The sequence below is a fragment of the Salvelinus sp. IW2-2015 genome, linkage group LG14 (genome assembly GCF_002910315.2).
Source record: "Salvelinus sp. IW2-2015 linkage group LG14, ASM291031v2, whole genome shotgun sequence".
Lineage (NCBI taxonomy): Eukaryota > Metazoa > Chordata > Actinopteri > Salmoniformes > Salmonidae > Salvelinus > Salvelinus sp. IW2-2015.
This window is the reverse complement of record NC_036854.1, coordinates 41,501,150-41,517,092: the sequence shown is the minus strand read 5'-3', so window position 1 is coordinate 41,517,092 and position 15,943 is coordinate 41,501,150. Positions and strand designations below refer to the sequence as shown.

The 15,943-nt window shown below is 44.1% G+C and overlaps 1 long non-coding RNA gene and 1 pseudogene across 1 annotated transcript; one reads left to right on the top strand and one right to left on the bottom strand.

The window, feature by feature from the left end:
• LOC111973562 (partitioning defective 3 homolog) overlaps nt 1-15,943 on the bottom strand; it is an 807,950-nt pseudogene that overhangs the window by 479,155 nt on the left and 312,852 nt on the right.
• LOC139028698 (uncharacterized) lies at nt 14,740-15,413 on the top strand. Its single transcript, XR_011480942.1, has 3 exons — nt 14,740-14,873; nt 15,128-15,179; nt 15,364-15,413. It is a non-coding gene; the product is annotated as an uncharacterized lncRNA (long non-coding RNA).

The following is a 15,943-nucleotide window of genomic DNA, read 5'->3' as shown; positions in this document are numbered from 1 at the left end:
TCCCGGAACATATTCCAGTCTGTGCTAGCAAAACAGTCCTGTAGCGTAGCATCCGCATCATCTGACCACTTCCGTATTGAACGAGTCACTGGTACTTCCTGCTTTAGTTTTTGCTTGAAAGCAGGAATCAGGAGGATATAATTATGGTCAGATTTGCCAAATGAAGGGGGCGAGGGAGAGCTTGGCACGCCTCTCTGTGTGTGGAGTAAAGGTGGTCTAGAGTTGTTTTTCCTCTGGTGGCACATGTGACGTGCTGGTAGAAATGAGGTAAAACCGATTTAAGTTTCCCTCCATTAAAGTCCCCGGCCACAGGGAGCGCGGCTTCTGGATGAACATTTTATTGTTTGCTTATGGCCTTATATAGCTGGTTGAGTGTAGTCTTAGTGCCATCATCGGTATGTGGTGGTAAATAGACGGCTACGAATAATATAGAGGATAGAGTTAGGGTAAACACAGAGACAGATTGAGTGCTTTAGGGTAAAGTTAGGGTTAAAGCCTAAACCCTTGTGTCTGCCAGGCCACTCAGATGACAGGGAGACTGTCAGACCTGCTGAATGGAGGGTGGAGGAGGGCAGGACACTATCCTTACTATCCTCACCATCTGTTGCCAGACAGGGAAAGTCACCCCAGAACTGCTTACATAAAAGTGTGTGTGTGTGTGTGTGTGTGTGCGTGCGTGCGTGCGTGCGTGCGAGCGTGTGTATGTGTGTGCATGTATGGTATCCCATGTGTGGGTCTGAGAGATTATGTGTATCCAGTGTCAGATAGGAGAGTGGTAGACAAGCCAACCCCTGGATAAGGTCTGTGTTAATGTGACTTGGATGAAGGGCCAGTCCAAATCTATTGCGTCCCAAATGGAACCCTATTCCCTACACAGTGCACTACYTTTGACCATGGTCCAACAGGTACTGGTGAAAAGTAGTGCACTATGTAGGGAATAAGGTGCCATTGTGTACGCAWCCCATATCTACTGGTGATCCTAAGGGGACTGGGCTCTATAATGGCTGCATGATCAGAGGACAGACAGGGGAGGAGAGGCAGGATAATACTGTTTACCTGACAAAACACTAGACAGACAAACACACAGAGACGTGCCCCTGACCTRCCTTAAATCAGCCCTTCCTCAAAACAAAGGGAGCCTGCTGGCCAGGCCCAGGGCCGGGGAAGTGTTTGAGCTGTGTGTGGGGTRGGAGGGATAAGTCTGGAGCAAGTTCATGTGGATCCCTATGGTACTGATGATGAGGTTCAAGACAGAAGGTCACAGACAAAGGGATAACATTGAGCTGGTGTTGATGGGAGTGTGGATAGCCCTAATACGGCTGAAGACTCCATTACTATGGGCTACTTCCATATCAGAGGTGTGAAAAGTAGGGTAGGGGTAGCGATGGTGTGGACAAGTGATTGGTGATGTGAGTAAATTTGACATTTGATTAACTTACCACTTCTCTAGGGAGATAGGAGTCCTCTTGGCGTAGGACTAGCAGACTGACTGTTCCTCCCATGGGGGTGACCCTGAGTAGAGCTACCACCTCCTCTTGACTCCTCCCATTCAGGTCTACCCCATTCACCTGGACACACACACACACACACACACACACACACACACACACACACACACACACACAACACACACACACACAAAACAGGTAGATATAGGGGATGATTAATATCATGTTACTAACTTGTTGTTTACCATGTGCAACTGCCTTGTACTGTCTTGAAACAATTACTAATTCCATTCTACACATAATCATTCTCTGTTTTCATAGAGGAGCTGTGACTGCCTGACATCTATAAATATGGGGTATTTCTAAGAGCGGACATTTTCCAATTACATAGTCTATGATTTTCATGTCATTCTGATTGGACTGTTGACACAAGATTATTACGTTCATTTCCCTATGTTTAGCCACTCAGAGCCCAAGGTAAACAGCCCTACAGGTACTCCACTCTGTGATTTGAAGGGATACTTCGGAATTTTGCCAACAAGGCGCTTTATGTACTTCCCCAGAGTCAGATTAACTCGTAGATACCCTTTTTATGTCTCTGTGTCCAGTATGAAGGAAATTAGAGGTAGTTTCGCAAGCCAATGCTAATTAGCGTTAGCGCAATGACTAGAAGCATGCCAGCAGATATTCATAGACTCAGTCATTGCGCTAACGCTAGTTCACAATTATGCTAGTTAGCAACTTCTTTCAAACTGCACGCAGAGACAAAAATGTTATCCACAAGTTCACCTGAAGGCTAGAGGCGTCACTACAGACACCCTGGTTCGAATCCAGGCTGTATCACAACCTGCCGTGATTGGGAGTCCCATAGGGCGGTGCACAATTGGCCCAGCGTCGTCCGGGTTTGGCCGGTGTAGGCCGTCATTGTAAATAAGAATTTGTTATAAACTTACTTGCCTAGTAATTGTTTTTTTTTTATTCTGGGGAAGTAGATAAAGGGCCTCATTGCTAAAATATCAAAGTATCCCTATAAGACTCTTTTCAGTAGCAAAGCCCATTCAATCAGCCTTTGTGTCTTAAACATATCCGGTAATGGCATTGGCGTAGACACAACAATCATGAATGACATAGGACATAAAGGCTTAAAGGTGTTTTATTCCATATCACATAAAACAATGTTGATTGGATGTCTCAGAACAACATTCTAAATCTATGGAAGGAAGAGGACAACGTAAGGGTTGGAGCATGACAAGTGTTATGAAGAGGAAGGGGTAAAKTAGGAGGAAGAAATAGCCAGAAGAAAGAGACTTCATTAATTCTGCCTCTCACCTCTTGCAGCTGGTCGCCAGCCTTCAGGCGGCCATCTTGGATAGCAGCACCCCGAGCCAGGATGTTCTTGACATAGATGGGGGCGGAGCCTCCTATGGGGACGTCACGTGATGTGATGCTGAATCCAAGACCCTCAGGACCTGCARKAGGAAAATAATACACCAAACATGAACTGATTGCAGGAGTGAAGGACCTGGTTTTTATGCCCCCTTTTATTATGGATTCCCGAGTGGCGCAGTAGTCTAAGAGACTGCATCTCAGTGCTAGAGGCATCACTACATACCCTGGTTCGATTCCAGGCTGTATCACAACCGGCCATGMTTGGGAGTCCCATAGGGCGGCGCACAATTGGCCCAGCGTCGTCCAGGTTAGGGTTTGGCCGGGGTAGACCGTCATTGTAAATAAGAATTTGTACTTAACTGACTTGCCTAGTTAAATAAAAGGTTCAATAAAATAATATATAAAATAAATCTAAAAGCGCATCAGGAACCAAATATGGAAGGACAACTTTTATTTATGGCTTTGACCATCATGTCAAACCTGTCAAACTACAGTACTTAATAAGTAATCTCAAATGTATTGGTTTGCATGCACGGTCTTCTATTGGGGAAAGAATGGGCGTGCAGCTTAGGTTGTGGTTCAACATACAAAATAAGCATGAAATCTCCAAAGTGTCTAAATATAAGTAAAATCTTTTAACCAAAATTGKGTGTTTGTGATAAATGTGTACTTTATACATGTGTGTGTAAGGACAGCGGGACCACAGATGTGACATGCTTGAATTTAAAACTGGTTGCAGACAAGAATAGCAGCATGCAGAGTAAAGGTTTCTGTCGGTTTGTGTGCAGTCTTTATTCTCCCTTTCTGTGGAGTGTCCACAGGCATTAGACAAAGATAATGGTCAGCAATGGGGTGAGAGGATCCTCTGCCTTCACCCATAACACATAWTTAGATTCTTTGGATACACCACATATCAGACCAAATAAAGTTTGCTATGCGAAAACATTACTAAATGTTAGAAAACAATGTTAAGGGTTCAGGCATCATAGTTCTGTAAAGATGTTTCCTCCCAAGTTCTGACAATGGCCTTTATACGGTTTTAAATGACTATATATGTGTCCCAAATGGCACCATATTCCCTATGTAGCGTACTACTTTTGATCAGAGCCCTATAAATGTGCACTATGTAGGGAATATGGTGCCATTTGGGACACATCATATAAATTGCCAGACGGGGAAGGCAGGGAAATTCAATAATAGCCTACAAAAGGGAATATCAACACTGACCTTATCGACCGACCAACCCTACACTGTCTTCCCAATAAAGGATTGGTCAGAAGTAGTGGGCCCTGGTCAAAAGTAGTGCACGATAAAGGGAATAGGATGTCATTTAGGAAGCAACCAAAAGCATTGCCAAATGCCAGTAAGGATATGAATGACATTTCCACTTTCAGATGGGGAAGAATGGTTCCACTCAGTGAGTCAGTGAGATGTGTCCCTCCCTGGTAAACAAGTTATCCATTAATATGTGTAACCGGCAGGGTGGCGGGTGTGTTGTTAGTTGAAGCCTTCCTGACAGTAGAGTGATTAGTATTCTTGTTGAAGAGATTGTTCATTTTACTGGCCTGCCATTCACTGTCTGATCGCTCATCATGACCTATTTTCTCCTCTCTTCAGTGTCTCGCTGGTTGATACCGAGGGACAACGTGTGGTTGTGTGGTGTTGTGTGTTTGTGTGTGTGTGTGTGTGTGTGTGTGTGTGTGTGTGTGTGTGTGTGTGTGTGTGTGTGTGTGTGTTGTGTGTGTGTGTGTGTGTGTGTGGTGTGTGTGTGTGTGGTGTGTGTGTGTGTGTGCATAGCGTGTTGTTTTGCCTCACTAGCACTAAGATGAAGCGCAAGAAAACACTACACCAGAAAACTTTGGGTGTATTCTATATTCAGAAATGAAGATATAGATCTTGGAACAAAGAAGGGCACACACCACAACATGCGAATGTTGCTGACAGAGAGGTGTCAACAAAGTTAAGTCATTGAATATACTGAGGTTATTTCCTTCCTGCCAATACAGCAGGAAGAACGCTCTTTACTTATTATAGAGTTATGTAAACGAAATGGATAGATAGGCACATCCCAGTTAGACTAACTAAGATCCTTTCTGCACTAGTAGCCGGTGTCTGCTAATACGGCAGCTGCCCCTACTGCTGTCTGGGATCCTCAGTGTGTACGTACAGTAGTGGAATTGGTTGCATCCAGAATGGATCTTTATTGCCTTTATAGAACCTAGGGCATAGTCTGAATCAGCTGGTCTGTGAAGACCACTATCCTCTACCCTTCTGTTCTGGCAATTCCAATCCATTCAACTTCTCCAATCAGTCTACTTAGCCGAATCAAACTCTACATTCTAAGATCCCATCGTTAAGGGCTTCCATTCAGGCAATTAGCAGAATGCATCTCTCTCTAATAGCACTGGCTGTAATTAACTAGCATACTGACGTCTTTATTTGGGGTAATAGAAGCTTTTTGGATTAACACTACCAGTCCTGAGATCCCAGCAAAAATAGGCTTTTCATTTATCTGACGTTATCTGCATATRCAGCACTTATATTAAGCCTCACAATTAAGTGATTTACCATTTTATTTTCACGAGAAATTGACAAACAGTTGCATTCATGAGTTTCATTGAGACGTCAATAAAAAAAAATGAGGTCCGCCAAAGAAAATACCTGATAAAAAATGTATATGAACGCATTGAGTACAGAAATAGCTTGCTCACTGCGAAACGAATATCCAACTAGTCAGTGACAACTGTGTGGAGTTTGTGACAGCAACTATGTGAGCTTATTAYAGTATTATAGACACTATGTCCAGGGACATTCTATGATCTGTGTAGAAGAACCCCTTACCTTCTAATGGCTCTTGCGTAGCTTGTGAGCATGACAGAGCAAAATGTCTCAGCTTTTCATMGATAGCTTTTAATAGTTTGTAGYTCAAACCATTCGGGCACTACAGATATATTTGTATAAAAGACCAGGCCCCTTCRGGATCAGCCATTGTCTCCCACAATGTTTAAAAGGGGTTAGAAGTGCAAAACACACCGGCGATATGGTTCGRCTCATTGGGTTAAGTCTGAATCCCGTATCCGATAAGCCACTTATGTAGCAAACATGAGGAGACGTAGAATGAGTCTTAATGGGCTGCGTCGGTCTGTCCTTTTGGCTGCATTATTTGATTAAGACACTTTTGCTAATTTCCCAGCAAGGAAGGATGGGGGGTCTCTCTCTCCCTTTCCCTCTGCCTCTCCGGCTGCCTCTCYCTCTCCCCCTCCCCTCATGGAGGAATCAAAACACACAAATTAATAAATAATGGACAAATTGGAAATGGTCTCTGAATACTCTGCAAATGGACAGTTAATTTGCAGAAATCATATTTTCACATGTGAAATAGCTGTTTTCACATGTTGAGCTGAAATGTTCATGTTAAAACAAAAGAGACATGCGAGGTCAGTTTTTTACATGTGAAACCATATGTTCGTATGTATTACATTTAGAGTTCACATTTTTACACATGCTTTCACCTCATGTGAAAAACATTCACATGTAAAAGCTCACTTTCACATGTGGAATTTGCACTTTCACGGGTGAAAAATTATTCATATGTGAAAATCGAACTCAGATGTGGAATTGAATTGTAAAAATATAATTAGCAATTTTACAAGTGAAAAACATGTAAATGTTGTCACGTGCAGATCATTGGTATCACAATTCWAAATTTTGCATCCCCATGTTCACATCAAATCAAATTTTATTGGTCACATACACATGGTCAGCAGATGTTAATGCGAGTGTAGCGAAATGCGTGTGCTTCTAGTTCCGACAGTGCAGTGATATCTAACATGTAATCAAACAAATTCACATCGACTAACTTATACACACAAATGTAAAGGGATGAATAAGAATATGTACATATGAATATATGGATGAGCGATGGCCGTGCGGCATAGGCAAGATGCAGAAGATTATATAAAATAYAGTACATACAGTTGAAGTCGGAAGTTTACATACACCTGAAATACATTTCAACTCTGTTTTTCACAATTCCTGACATTTAATCCAAGTAAAATTCTCTGTCTTMGGTCAGTTAGGATCAYCACTTTATTTTAAGAATGTGAAATGTCAGAATAATAATAGAGAKAATTATTTATTTCAGCATTTGCTTCTTTCATTACAATCCCAGTGGGTCAGAAGTTTACATACACTCAATTAGTATTTGGTAGCATTGCCTTAAAATTGTTTAACTCGGGTCAAACGTTTTGGGTAGCCTTCCACAAGATTCCCACAATAAGTTGGATGAGTTTTGGCCCATTCCTCCAGACAGATCTGGTGTAACTCAGTCAGGTTTGTAGGCCTCCTTGCTAGCACACTTTTTCAGTTCTGCCCACACATTTGCTATAGAATTGAGGTCAGGGCTTTGTGATGGCCACTCCAATACCAATACCTTTGATGCACCTGTACTGACCTCGCCTTCTGGATGATAGCGGGGTGAACAKKCAGTGGCTCGGGTGGTTGTTGTCCTTGATTATCTTTTTGGCCTTCCTGTGACATCGGGTGCTGTAGGTGTCCTGGAGGGCAGGTAGTTTGCCCCCGGTGATGCGCTGCGCAGACCACACTACCATCTGGARAGCCTTGCGGTTGTGGGTGGAGCAGTTRCCGTACCAGGCGGTGATACAGCCCAACAGGATGCTCTCGATTGTGTATCTGTAAACGTTRTGAGGGTTTTAGGTAACAAGCCAAATTTCTTCAGCCTCCTGAGGTTAAAGAGGCGCTGTTGTACCCAGTTGCACAGGGCGGGGTCGAGACCCAGGGTCTCGAGCTTAATGACGAGTTTGGAGGGTACTATGGTGTTAACTGCTGAGCTGTAGTCAATGAACAGCATTCTTACATAGGTATTCTTTTTGTCCAGATGGGATAGGGCAGAGTGATGGCGATTGCGTCGTCAGTGGACCTATTGGGGCGGTAAGCAAATTGTAGCGGGTCTAGGGTGGCAGGTAAGGTGGAGGTGATATGATCCTTGACTAGTCTCTCAAAGCACTTCATGATGACAGAAGTCATTTAGTTYAGATACCTTAGCTTTTTTGGGAACAGGAACAATGGTGGCCATCTTGAAGCATGTGGGGACAGCAGACTGGGATAGGGATTGATTGAATATGTCCGTAAACGCACCAGCCAGCTGGTCTACACATGCTCCGAGGACGTGGCTAGGGATGCCGTCTGGGCCGGCAGCCTTGCGAGGGTCAACACATTTAAATGTTTTACTCACGTTGGCCACGGTGAAGCAGAGCCCACAGGCTTTGGTAGCAGGCCGTGTCAGTGGCACTGTATTGTCCTCAAAGCGAGCAAAGAAGTTGTTTAATTTGTCTRGGAGGAAGACGTCGATGTCCGCGACGGGGCTGGTTTTTCTTTTTGTAATCGGTGATTGACTGTAGACCCTGCCACATACGTCTCGTATTTGAGCCTTTGAATTGCGACTCTACTTTGTCTCTATACTGACGCTTTGCTTGTTTGATTGCCTTGCGGAGGGAATAGCTACAGTGTTTGTATTCGGTCATGTTTCCAGTCGCCTTGCCATGATTAAAAGCGGAGGTTTGCGCTTTCAGTTTTGCCCGAATGCTGCCATTAATCCACGATTTCTGGTTAGGGAAGGTTTTAATAGTCACAGTGGGTACAACATCTCCTATACACTACCTTCTAAACTTGCTCACCGAGTTAGCGTATATGTCAATGTTGTTGTCTGAGGCTACCCGGAACATATCCCAGTCCACGTGATCGAAGCAATCTTGAAGCGTGGAATCCAATTGGTCAGACCAGCGTTGGACAGACCTGAGCACGGGCGTTTCCTGTTTTAGTTTCTGTCTATAGGCTGGGAGCAACAAAAATGAAGTCATGGTCAGATTTCCTGAAGGGTGGGCGGGGGAGGGCTTTCTATGCATCGTGGAAGTTAGAGTAGCAATGATCCAGAATGCTACCAGCTTGTGTCGCACATTCAATATGCTGATAGAATTTAGGAAGCCTTGTTCTCAGATTAGCTTTGTTAAAATCCCCAGCTACAATAAATGCAGCCTCAGTATATATGGTTTCCAGTTTACATAGAGTCCAGTGAAGTTCTTTCAGGGCCGTCGAGGTATCTGCTTGGGGGGATATACACGGCTGTAACTATAATCGATGAKAATTCTATTGGTAGATAATGCAGTCAGAATKTAATTGTAAGGAATTMTAGGTCAGGTGAACAAAAGGACTTGAGTTCCTGTATGTTGTTATGATTACACCATGAGTCATTAATCATGGGGAATACACGTAAGATCCCATGTCCAGGGTGGAAGTCCGAACAAAGGATCCGCTTCGGGAAAGTCGTATTCCTGGTCGTAATGTTGGTAAGTTGACGTTGCTTTTATATCCAATAGTTCTTCCCGGCTGTATGTAGTAACACTTGAGATTTTCTGGGCTAACAATGTAAGAAATAATACATTAAAAAACGAATAACTGCATAGTTTCCTAAGGACCTGAAGCGAGGCGACCATCTCTGTCGGCACCATTTCTTGATTATATTTCCCGATATCATGTTTTCACCTGCTCAAATGTGTAGTTTCATGTGATCACATGTTGCTTTTACATGTTGTCACCTGTTATCACATTAACATCACATAAGATCGCATGTGATCACATGAAATTCATGTGGTTTTTCCGTAAGGGTTGTACATAATCTTGTGTAATTTGTCGTCACACGAGTCTCATAACAGTTCATGAAAGCTTACAAGTGGGACAATTCAGCACTCGAGCCAGTTAAATTGTCTAAGAAATACATTCTGACATTTGTATAAGAATTATGGGTTTCATTTTGAGTTAAAACATAAACCGGTTTGCCTAGTGCAAATAAACCAAACTCCTGGCACTGGGCTTTCTCTGGACTAAACCCAACAAATAAACCAAACTCCTGGCACTGGGCTTTCTCTGGACTAAACCCAACAAATAAACCAAACTACTGACACTGGGCAGTCATTTTGGTGTGTGTGTGTGTGTGCGTGCGTGCATGCATGCGCACTAGGCCCTGTGTGTGTAGAGAGGGTGCAGCAGCAGGTCGAATTCATCATCTAACCCTCACAGTAATAAGCAAGGAATTAAACCCACGTAGCATTGCCACGTACAAAACCCCTTCAAATCCGCTGTTTACGCTGGGGRTTTCTGTGAACATATATTGCAGCGATATGAGATGGCGGCTCCCAGAGAGCATGCTGCTTTTAGCCTAAGCCTCCTGCTGCCCTCGCCGTGCGGCAGTATTCCCTGAAGCTTTTTCTCTATGCCCCGTGAAACCTTTCAACGCTCAACATCTGCTTCATCAGACAGCCTGTACTGAGTGTGTGTGTGTGTGTGTGTGTGTGTTGGTGTTGGACATAATAGACCTTTCTGGTTTGCTTTTCTGCTACAGAGGCCTGTGAATATCTCACACAGTTGTGCCCTGCCTGTTGTAGTTAACTGCATCTTTACGGCTTGCTTCTCCAACTGTGAATGCTAATAGAATTGAATGCAAGCACCGACTGAGAGGGCTAATTTCACCCTTTTCTTTTAACATGCTGAGAAAAGTCTGATAATGGCATTAGGGCAGAACAACGTGCCAAAACAAAGAAAGGAAGAGTGAGTGAGTGACATGGAGAAATAGGAGAGGGAGAGAAAGACGGGGAGAGAGCGAGAGAGAGATTTGAAGTGACGTTTGTAAGCAGCATTCAGCATACCTCATTCTACCATCCACCTTTTGAAGTCTGTCACACTCAAAGGAGGACAAAACGGTTCTTGGAGTGTGTGCGTGTATGTGTGTGTGTGTGTGTGTGTGTGTGTGCGTGTAGGTGTGTACGTGTGTGTATGTGTGTGTGCATGTGTATCCCTAGTGCTCTCCTCCCCAGAGTGTTGTGTGCAGCTAAGATGCTGCTGTGATGCAGAACAAATGAGATTTGGGCCTGTACGTGAGTTAGTGGAGCAGTGCTGGATACAGTCCTTCACAATGAAATATCAACACTTTGAAGTCTCTAACAGTATTAGTTACACAACACTCATCTCAACTGTAGCTAGGATAAGAACGGACACTTGAGAGATATCCCCTCTTATTGAAGTGAATTAAAGGACCTTTGAAAGCCCTATGAATATACCCCMAAAAATAATATTTGTAGTTTCACAATAATAGTGTTTGGTTGTTTGTGTGTGTGTTTGTGTTTGTGTTCGTGTGTGCATTCTGCATGCCTGCATGTGATTACCTTTCTTCAGCTGGATGTTAAGTCTCCGGCCTGTTTTCTTGAAGTAGCCTGCAGTAGGGTTGGCACTGACTTTCCTCTGCAGGGATGGAGAGGGGGCCGAGGAGACGTTGTTGCTTCCGCTGTGAGGTAGCGAGGTGGAGAAGCGCTGGTCTGGTACACGCTGTGGTAGAGGACCATGGTTCTGGTGTTTGATGTTGGGGATGGGAATGGGGTGTGGTCTTGACCTGGAGGACATCCTCTGTGGGTTGTGGTCCAACCCCACCCCCCCGTGGACCACCAGACTACCCCTTTCCCCGGGCTGCGGGGCCTGGGGGTCCGAGGCCTGGCTGGAGGTGAAGCTTCCCCGGTTACCCCTCTCCCCCCTCGGACATGGGGGGCTAAGCTCCTCCTGGGAGAGCTGCTCATACTGGCTCTTCATGGAGGCTGGGACCACATGGAACAGAATGACAGGAGAACGCATGGCCTGCCTGAACATGTTCTGGGCTCTGGAGTAGAGAGGAAAGGAGTCAGCAACACACAGCATTACATTAGCGAGGGCATGATAAGAACATGAGCTAATGCACTTTTATCAGTGTACTAAAACAGATAGAGAGAGGTCAAGAAGAGAAGTGAAGAAGAGGCAGCATACAAATCATTMCATTAGCTATAGCTTGATAAAGGGTCATGTACAGTGTGACATGGCAGCTTATTGATAAAGAAAGAGAGGCTACACAGAAGTGAAGAGGAGAGGTCAACAGGTCAACGTGGATAACCATAGGCTAATAGTAGCGAAGCACTGGAGAAGAAGCTAATTCAGAGATTCCATTAGCTAGATACTGTATGTGCTGTGTAAATGGCAGCATAGTCYCAGGAGGAGGATGAGCTCAGCTTCAGCATTGGAAGGGTGAGACGTTGAACCACAATGAGATTCAGCCAGTCAACATTATACATTCAAATATCTATCAAATAATTGTGTGTGTTTGTGTATGGAAAGGGTTTATGGGTGAGGCCACTGTTCACTAGACAGTACAATGATAAAACAAGGAAGATGATGATGGGCGACGTGCAGTAAACACAACAAAGTCGCCACACATACAAAGACTTGTACTTTATACAGAATGGACAAACTCCTGTATTAGTTTGGAACCAAATAAGAAAAGCCGCTTTTTTTTCTCGCTCTGATGCGGCATTGTTTTGTCCTGAGCTCAGACGCCACTTAGCATATAGATAGTCTGGCCTGGAGCAGCCCCATCGGTCCCACGGCATAAGAGGATAAGGGCCTTCAGAGGGTGTGTGTGTGTGTTTGTGCGCGTGCGTGTGTATGTGAGTAGCGTAGCAAAGGATGATGTGATAGCCAACAATCCCCCCTCGCGTTCTCAGCCTCTCCATTATCACGCCCATGATACCGCATTGAACTGTCCAAATGAGTTATTGACAATCGCTAAGCCGCTTCCGCCGTTATAAACAGCACTTCATTTGGAGCTCTTTCACCTCAGTGCGGAGCGGAGTGTGCCGAGACACTTCTTTGGGATTTGGTCCTTCATTCTTATGTTAATTTCTCCCTCAAATCATGTGAACTGCAGCAGCCTACGGTGGGTAATGAGAGGCACAGTGACACTCCAGTAATCAGACGATGAGGAGACAGCAGCTCAGCTTTCTGATTGAATAATAAATTACCCCATCAATGCATCATTACATTTAGTTAGATTAACCGCTTCTAAATATTTATCCATGCAAAACAATCCAATAAGATTATAATATCACTTGGAATTATCTCCGTACGGTGCAGTGCACAATCAAGGAGAGTAGAGAGAGAGAGATTGTAAAAAGTGATTTACTTCGCCACTAGAATCATATTGTGGTGCGGTGCGGTCACGTTTGTGAATGCTGGTGAGAGCTGTGAGCCATGTGTATGCGGAGCGATACAAAACATTTCTCCCTTGTGGATTTGGTTTGCAAAGTACACATACACCTCTTTCACGGCAGAGAGGCCAGGGAGGTAGTGTGGATGTTTACCAATGAAAAGTCAAGCACAATATTTACTATTGCYAAACACTTCAGTGGCTTGCCAAGTCTAGATGAATGAATGAACAATGTAGCTAGCTAAGTAAGTACAACAGTTTTGAGTTTTGAAGGCTGGACCAGGTTATAACTGTTGCCAAACTTGGTCACAAAGTGTATTTAGAAAATGTGAAAATGCTTTATTATAAAGATATACTCTAACAGAACACAAGCAAACTGAACTAGGCCATAAGGGGAAGGTACTGTATGCTTGATGACCAGTGTATTAATTAAAACAACCTACATGTAGTGTCCCCTCCACATGTACTCTCTGTATAGCTTATAGCCAGGCAGACCCTACCACATCAACAGACACCCCATCGGGCCTCACCCTAAGACAGCTAATTGTGAATCCTGAAAGCTCCATCCTAGCCAGCACTAAACCAGGCAGGAGCTCTTCCTAATGGGGAGGATATCAGTCAGGGMAACCTCCTTCCACATGCTTGCTTTGGGTCAGGGTCTGGACAAAATGCAATATATTTCTCATCTCTGGAAAAGACAGCACCAATATGACTCTAGAGCTGTGTTAGTGTGTGTGTCCCCTCCTAGCTCCATGTTGCGATGGCCTTGTATCTTCAATCCACTTTAGGAAATGAAAAGTAGCAATAAATCAATAGAACAGAGGAAGGTGAGGCTCGGGSGCTAAGGTATATTAACCTCAYGCACAAAGTAAACTGCCTGCTACTCAGGCCCAGAAGCTAGGATATGCATATTATTAGTGGATTTGGATAGAAAACACTTTGAAGTTTCTAAAACGGTTTGAATGATGTCTGTGAGCATAACATAACTTATTTGGCAGGCAAAACCCCGAGGACAAACCATCCAGGATGGTTTGAGGTGACAGTGTTCTCAATGAGTTTTCTATGTAGATCTGTATTTCTAAGGCACTTGCTTGCAGTTCCTATCGCTTCCACTGGATGTCAACAGTCTTTAGAAATTGGTTGATGTTTTTCCTTTGTGTAATGAAGAAGTAGGGCTGTTCAGAACGAGGGTCGAGTCTAGTGTACTGTTGTGGTTGGGGCGCACAACCTGAAAGCTCGCTCCACTTTGTTTTTATCCGCTATTGAACACAGTTTATCCCGTCTTAAATTTGATTAATTATTTACGTAAAAAAATACCTAAAGTTGTATTAAGAAAGTTGTTTGAAATGTTTGGACAAAGATTACAGGTAACTTCATATATTTTGTAGTCACGTTGTGCGAGTTGGAACCGGTGTTAATCTGGATCAAACGCGCCAAATAAATTGACATTTTGGAGATATAACGACGGAATTAATCGAAAAAAAGGACCATTTGTGATGTTTATGGAACATATTGGAGTGCCAACAGAAGAAGCTCTTCAAAGGTAGGGCATGAATTATATCGTTATTTCTGAGTTTTGTGTCACGCCTGGCGGGATGAAATATGATTGTCTGTGTTTGTTTGATGGGGTGCTATCCTCAGATAATCGCATGGTTTGCTTTCACGGTAAAGCCTTTTTGAAATCTGACACCGTGGCTGAATTAACAAGAAGTTAMGCTTTATTTTGACATATTGCATGTGTATTTTCAAGAATGTTAAATATTTACAATTCTGTAGTTTGAATTTGGTGCCCTGCACTTTCACTGGATGTTGGTCAGGTGGGACGTTAGCGTCCCATCTAGCCTAGAGAGGTTAAGGTTGGTAAGGTCAGAGGGGTAGGGGTGCTAAGGTATATTAAGGTTGGTAAGGTCAGAGGGGTAGAGGCTCTAAGGTATATTAAGGTTGGTAAGGTCAGAGGGGTAGAGGGGGCTAAGGTTATTAAAGGGTTTGGTCAGGTCAGAGGGGTAGAGACGCTGTGTATCAAGATTAAGGTTGGTAGGTCAGAGGGGTAGGGGCGCTAAGGTATATTAAGGTTGGTAAGTCAGAGGGGTAGAGGCGCTAAGGTATATTAAGGTTGGTAGGTCAGAAGGGTATATTAAGGTTGTAGGTCAGAGGGGTAGAGCGCTAAGGTATATTAAGGTTGGTAGGTCAGGAGGGGTAGAGGCTGCTAAAGGTATATTAAGGTTGGTAAGGTCAGAGGGGTAGAGGCTCATAGGTATATTAAGGTTGTAAGGTCAGAGGGTAGGGCGCTAAGTATATTAAGGTTGGTAAGGTTTCAGAAGGGTAGGGGGCTTGCTAAGGTATATTAACTGAGTTCGGTTATGGTTCAGAGGGTGTAGAGGCTCTAAGGTATATTAATAACGGTTGGTAAGGTCAGAGGGGTAGAGGCTCTCGACAAGGTATATTAAGGTTGGTAAGGTCAGAGGGGTAGAGGCTCTAAGGTATATTAAGGTTGGTAAAAGGGTCAGAGGGGGTGAAGTCACTAAGCGTATATTAAGGTTGGTAAGGTCAGGGGGTAAGGTGCCCTAAGGTATATTAAGTTGGTAAGGTAGAGGGGGTAGGGCAGGCTCTAAGGTATATTAAGGTTGTAAGGCTTCCACTGAGAGGGTGGGCTTCCTAAGGTATATTAAGGTTGGTAGGGGTGGCAGGAGTTTGCGGGGGCGGGTAGATCAGGCGTCTCTACGTTCAAGAGATATATTCAGAGATGTCGGGTTTTTCACGAGGGTCACCCCCGCGTTTGGTGATGAGCCCGGGTAGGGGTGTGGCTTAAGGCTACTATTTCAATGAGGACACCGGTATGGTCCGAGGAAAAGGTCAGAGGGGTAAGGCCTCTGTAAAAGTGAGAAAGGTAGGATAACGTTTAAACGGGGTTGGAGGTTTTCGGTTAATGTGGAATTGGTCAGTGAATTTGGGCCGTATGGATGGCTTCTTAGAGTGGCTGTATATTGACCCGTCTTGTTAGTGCCAAGGTTGGGATTATTCTTGGAAC